The sequence below is a fragment of the Haematobia irritans genome, chromosome 1 (genome assembly GCF_050003625.1).
Source record: "Haematobia irritans isolate KBUSLIRL chromosome 1, ASM5000362v1, whole genome shotgun sequence".
Taxonomy (NCBI): domain Eukaryota; kingdom Metazoa; phylum Arthropoda; class Insecta; order Diptera; family Muscidae; genus Haematobia; species Haematobia irritans.
Window position 1 is genome coordinate 251,546,995 of NC_134397.1, and position 6,644 is coordinate 251,553,638.

The following is a 6,644-nucleotide window of genomic DNA, read 5'->3' on the forward strand; positions in this document are numbered from 1 at the left end:
TATTTTATTTCTATATAAATTTCTATCGAAAATTTTATCAAAATTTTATTCCTATAGAAATTTTTTAAAAGTTTTATTTCTATAGAAAATTTTGTCAAAATTTTATTTCTATAGAAAATTTTGTCAAAATTTAAATTTTATAGAAAATTTAGTAAACATTTTATTTCGATAGAAAACTTTTTTCAAAATTTTATTTCTATAGGAAATTTTGTTAATTATTTTTCTATAGAAAATTTTGTCAAAATATTATTTCTATAGAAAATTTTGTCAAAATTTTATTTCTATAGAAAATTTTACTAAAATTTTATTTCTATAGAAAATTTCGTCAAGATGTTATTTCGATAGAAAATTTTGTCAAAATTTTATTTCGATAGAAAATTTTCTGGAAATTTTATTTCTATAAAAATTTTGTCAAAATTTTATCTCTTTAGAAAATTTTATTTCTATAGAAAATATTGTAAAGATTTTATTTCTTTATTAAATTTTGTCAAAATTTTATTTATATAGAAAATTTTGTAAAATTTTATTTTTAAAGAAAAATTTGTCAAAATTTTATTTCTATTGGAAATTTTGTCAAAATTTTATTTCTATGGAATATTTAGTCAAAATTTATTTCAATGGAAGTTTTTTCAAAATTTTATTTTTATGGAAAATTGTATTTCTATAGAAAATTGGTCCGAGAGAAAGTTTTTTAGGAAAACTTTCTCGTTCAGAAGAAATAATTATTTTTTTGTATTTGACAAAGACCAATATTTGAAATCCATGGTGGTCGTTAATTATAATAATGAATTAAGAAGTCATTGGATTTAATGTTATCATATCACTCACTATTTCTTAAATTCTATAACAAAAAAGATCTGTTAGCTAAGCAAAAGGTATGTTATATACCGTTCATATATCATGTTGTACTTAATTTAGATGCTTCACAAAATCTTTGTTAAGTGATGGAAAAAGAAAATTATTTCATTAACTTATTCACCCCCTCCAGCAATATCTATGGGAATTCATGCAGCTGTTCGGTAGATTTCTTTTGGTAGAAAAATGATTTCGTTTATTTAGATGCTCACTTGAAAATTTCCCACAAATCATGATTGTCAATCATCGCAAAAATTTTCATCACATCATGCTAAAATAAATTACACGATTTAATGGCTTTCTTCACCTTGAGAGAGAGAGAGAGAGCGCGCGAATTGCTAAGTGAGTGAGTAAATAGTTAAGTGGACTCTGATGACATGGAGGTTTCCGAAGATGATGATGGTGATGGTGCTGCTACCACAACGTGTTTGCTTTTGATTTTCTTCTCATCGTCTGCAGTGGCTCGTGGCCGTTGTGGTTTCCTGGTTGAGCCACCACCACCGCCCACAATGACTGGTTTCATTTTATCCTGGGGTACGAGAACGACTGTATTACCTTTCAAATTTACAATGGTTTTGCGTGTAACAGCCACTGATGGATCACCTTTCAGACCCATTTGTTTGATATCCGACACCTTGGTAATCCAATCCGAGATGTCCATATCCATTGCGGCTACCAACTGGGTTTCGCTTTCGCTTCTCTTATCCATTTCCGCTGTAAACTGGGACTTTTTCTTATTCTGCTTGGCCTGAGATCGCTTGAGGCGATAGAAATCCTCACGTTCGAATTCATCCAATTCATCGCGTATGTAGGTCATAGTGTTGTGATAACGTGGCAGCACCACATATTCCAGGCCATTAACGCGACGATTGTTAAGTTTTACAGCCTCACCAACAACACGGGCATTGTATTCAAGTGAGGCAAGGGCTATTAAAATTTTTAATGCCTCTTGAAAATGTGACCGTACCACTTCCACTTGTTGGCCGCCACCCGAGAGGCCGGTGAAGGGTAAGGAGATAGATGGTTTGAGCATTAATTCCAAACTGGGCACATTCATTCCCACAATTTTATTATTTTTGAACTGAACATAGGCGTCGGCCTTTGTGGGTTGATGTATTGTGGCCGGTTTCAAGTCAATTGCTAGAAATTTTGCTTTTGCCATGGAGAAGATAGCCTCCTGCATTACGCTCTCGATTTGTTCACGATTTCGTTTTAGTTCATTTAGAATTTGTCTTAAATGCAAGTCCAAAGCATCACGCTTGCGTTTCAATAGACTAAGGCCGGTGGTGGCTGCCGCAATTCGCTGTTTCATTAGAACAAAGTTGGCCCGTGAAGGGAAAAGGGGAAGAATATCACGGCCAGACATTTGTAGTTTTGAGAAGAATAATTTTGTGGTTTGGATTTTTGTCAAAAAAAAAAAAAAAATATAAATTTGTAAATGTCAAAAGGTTTGAGAGCTAAAAGCAAAAAAAAAAATCAGAAATTTCCAAAAGGATGGATGCGACTAGAAATAAAAATTTAACAAAATAACTAAAGAAAACAATTTTCGAGAATTTTTTTGTAGAAATAAAATTTTGAGAATTTTTTTTATAGAAATAAAATTTTAAGAAATTCGTCTATAAAATTAAACTAAAAAATTCTATAGAAATAAATTTCAGGAAATTTTTCTATGGAAATAAAATTTTGAAAAAATGTTCTATAGAGAGAATTTTTTTGTAGAAATAAAATTTTGAGAATTCTTTTTTTTTATAGAAATAAAATTTTAAGAAATTCCTCTATAAAATTAAAATAAAAAACATTCTATAGAAATAAATTTCAGGAAATTTTTCTATGGAAATAAAATTTTGAAAAAATGTTCTATAGATAAAAAATTTTGACAAAAATTTCTCTAGAAATAAAACTTTGACACATTTTTTGTAGAAATAAATTTTTTGGAAAATTCTCTATAAAAACAAAATTTTAACAAATTTTTCTGTAGAAATACAATTTTGAGAAAATTTTCTATAGAAATAAAATTGTGAGAAATTTTTCTATAGAAATAAAATTTTGAAAAAATGTTATATATAAATAAAGTTTTAAAAAAATGTTCTATAGAAATAAAACATTGAGAAAATGTTTTATAGAAACAAAATTTTCAGAAAATTTTTATTAGAAATAAAATTTTGACAAAATTTTCTATAGAAATAAATTTTTGAAAAAAAATTGTATTAAAATACAATTATGAAAAAATTTGTTATAGAAATAAAGTTTTGAAAAATTTTTATATACAAATATGTTTTTGACAAAATTTTATATAGAAATAAAATTTTGGCAAAAATTTGTATTGAAATAAACTGTTGAGAAATTTTTTTTAAAGAAATAAAATTTGGAAAAAAAATTCTATAAAAATTAAATTTTTACAAAATTGTCTATAGAAAAAAATTGACAAACTTGTCTATAGAAATAAAATTTTTACAAAATTTTCTATAGAAATAAAATGTGATCAACATATTCTATAGAAATACAATTTGGACAAACAGTTCTATAGAAAGAAAATTTTTATAAAATTTTCTCTAGAAATAAAATTTTGAGAAAATTTTCTATAGAAATAAAATTTTAATAATTATTGTTATTTTTGATTTCAGCTTAAAACCATGCATTGACTAAACTACAAGTGTAGCTTAACCAACAGAGGAAAAGTATGCTTGTCAAATTTATTTGGGCAATGTCCTATAGACTGCAAGATGGTTGGATGTACAGCTGAGGTCAAAAACAACAATAATGATTGAAGAGAAACCAACAATAATAAACAAAACGAAATAAAATTTTGACAAGCTTCTCTATCGAAAGAAAATTTTGAGATAATTTTTTATAGAACTAAAATTTTGACAAAATTTTCTATAAAAAATTTTAAAAATTGTTCTCTATAGAAATAAAATTTCGACAAAATTTCCTATAGAAATAGAATTGTGACCAAATTTTCTATAGTAAACAAAAATTTTGACAAAATTTTCTGTAGAAAAAAAATTATGACAACATTTATATATAAATAAAGTTTTGACAAAATTTTCTATATAAATAAAATGTTGACAAAATTTTCTATATAATTAAAATTTTGAAAAAAAATTGTATAGAAATACATTTTTGACAAAATTTTCTATTGACATAAAATTTTGGAAAAATTCTTTATAGAAGTAAAGTTTTGAAAAAATTCGACATAATATTCTATAGAAATAAGATTTACACAAAATTTTCTATAGAAATAAAATTTTTACAAAAATTTCGATAAAAATAAAATTGTTAGAAAATTTGTCTAGAAATAAAATTTTGACAAAATTTTCTATAGAGATGAAAATTCTCTAAAGAAATAAATTTTTTCGCCATGTTTTTCTGTCTGTCGATGAACACATTTTTCTATACAAAAAAGTTTTGAGAAAATTTTCTATAGACAAATTTTCTCTAGAAATAAAATTTCGACAAAATTCCCTATCGAAATGGAATTGTGACCAAATTTTCTGTACAAAAAATTTTTCTATAGAAATAAAATTGTGACCAAATTTTCTGTTGAAAAAAAAAAAATTATGATAAATTTTTTTATAGAAATAAAATTATGACAAAATTTTGTCAAAATTTTATTTATATAAAATTTTGACAAAATTTTCTATATAAATAAAATACTGACAAAATTTTCTATATAATTAAAATTTTGAAAAAAAAAATTCTATAGAAATACATTTGTGACAAAATTTTTTATTGACATAAAATTTTGGAAAATTTCTTTATAGAAATAAAATTTTGAAAAAATTCTTTATAGAAATAAAAAACAACAACAATGCTTAAAGAACAAAACCAACAATAACAAAACAAAACAAATGGAAAAGAAGAGGAGGCACGCTCAAAATAAACCCAGCCATGTGAATTCAAATCGATGATTTGACAGTGGCATAGGAAAAGAGATATGTTTGTTTCGAATTTATTTCGGCATAAGCCGGCTATCAATGTAAAACCTTTTTTCGGAGGGTTCAAGTGTGGTTTTTGTTGGGTTTAATAAACTGCCTGAATTTATTCTGATAATTGGTTGATAGTTTTGCTGCAAGTAGAGGATGCTGATGAGGAATGTGGTAATTCCGAAACGTGCGTCCATCCAACCATCTTGCAGTCTATAGGGCTTTGCCCAAATAAATTTGACAAACATTCTTTTCCTCTGTTGGTTAAGCTACTCTTGTAGTTTAGTCAATGTATGGTTTTAAGCTGAAATAAAAAACAACAACAATGCTGAAATAAAATTTCGACATAATAAGATTTCGACAAAATTTTCTATAGAAATAAAATTTTTACAAAAATTTCGATAAAAATAAAATTTTTAGAAAATTTCTCTAGAAATAAAATTTTGACAAAATGTTCTATAGAGATGAAAATTCTCTAAAGAAATAAAATTTTTCGCCATGTTTTTCTATCTGTCGATGAACACATTTTTCTATAAAAAAAGTTTTGAGAAAATTTTCTATAGACAAATTTTCTCTAGAAATAAAATTTCGACAAAATTCCCTATCGAAATGGAATTGTGACCAAATTTTCTGTAGAAAAAATTTTGCTCAAGAAATAAAATTGTGACCAAATTTTCTGTTGAAAACTAAAAATTATGACAAAATTTATATATAAATAAAGTTTTAACAAAATTTTCTATATAAATAAAATGTTGAAAAAATTTTCTATATAAATAAAATTTTTGACAAAATTTTCTATATAAATAAAATTTTGACAAAATTTCTATAGAAATACATTTTTGAAAAAAATTTCTATTGACAAAAAATTTTGGAAAAATTTTTTATAGAAATAAAATTTTGGAAAAATGCTTTATAGAAATAAAATTTTGACAAAATTCTTTATAGAAAAAAATTTCGACAAAATTTTCTATAGAAATAAAATTTTTACAAAAATTTCGATAAAAATAAAATTTTTAGAAAATTTCTGTAGAAATAAAATTTTGACAAAATTTTCTATAGAGATGAAAATTTTCTAAAGAAATAAAATTGTTCGCCATTTTTTTCGGTCTGTCAATGAACACATTTTTCTATAAAAAAAAGTTTTGAGAAAATTTTCTATAGACAAATTTTCTCTAGAAATAAAATTTTGACAAAATTCCCTATCGAAATGGAATTGTGACCAAATTTTCTGTAGAAAAAATTTTTCTATAGAAATAAAATTGTGACCAAATTTTCTATTGAAAACAAAAAATTATGACAAAATTTATATATAAATAAAGTTTTGACAAAATTTTCTATATAAATAAAATGTTGACAAAATTTTCTATATAAATAAAATTTTTGACAAAATTTTCTATATAAATAAAATTTTGACAAAATTTCTATAGAAATAAATTTTTGACAAAAATTTCTATTATTTTTTATGATTTTTATCTCATAATCTCGGCTGTAGGTCTATAAATTAAACTCGAAATTGTTGGTTTCTAGTTTTTTATTTTCCGATATTTCGGTTGACTTCGTCAGACCGTTTTCAAGGATTTTATCCGATGTCTTGTTACTTCGCTGTCTGGTTTTCTATTGACAAAAAATTTTGGAAAAATTCTTTATAGAAATAAAATTTTGACAAAATTCTTTATAGAAAAAAATTTCGACAAAATTTTCTATAGAAATAAAATTTTTACAAAAATTTCGATAAAAATAACATTTTTAGAAAATTTACTGTAGAAATAAAATTTTGACAAAATTTTTTATAGAGGTTTTCACCTCTATAAAAATTAGAAAATTCAAAAGAAATAAAATTTTTCGCCATGTTTTTCTGTCTGT

At 24.3% G+C, this 6,644-nt stretch overlaps 1 pseudogene; it reads right to left on the reverse strand.

The window, feature by feature from the left end:
- Positions 1 to 865: 865 nt before the first annotated feature.
- On the reverse strand, positions 866 to 2,308 carry LOC142219633 (V-type proton ATPase subunit D pseudogene; annotated as a pseudogene).
- Positions 2,309 to 6,644: the final 4,336 nt, after the last annotated feature.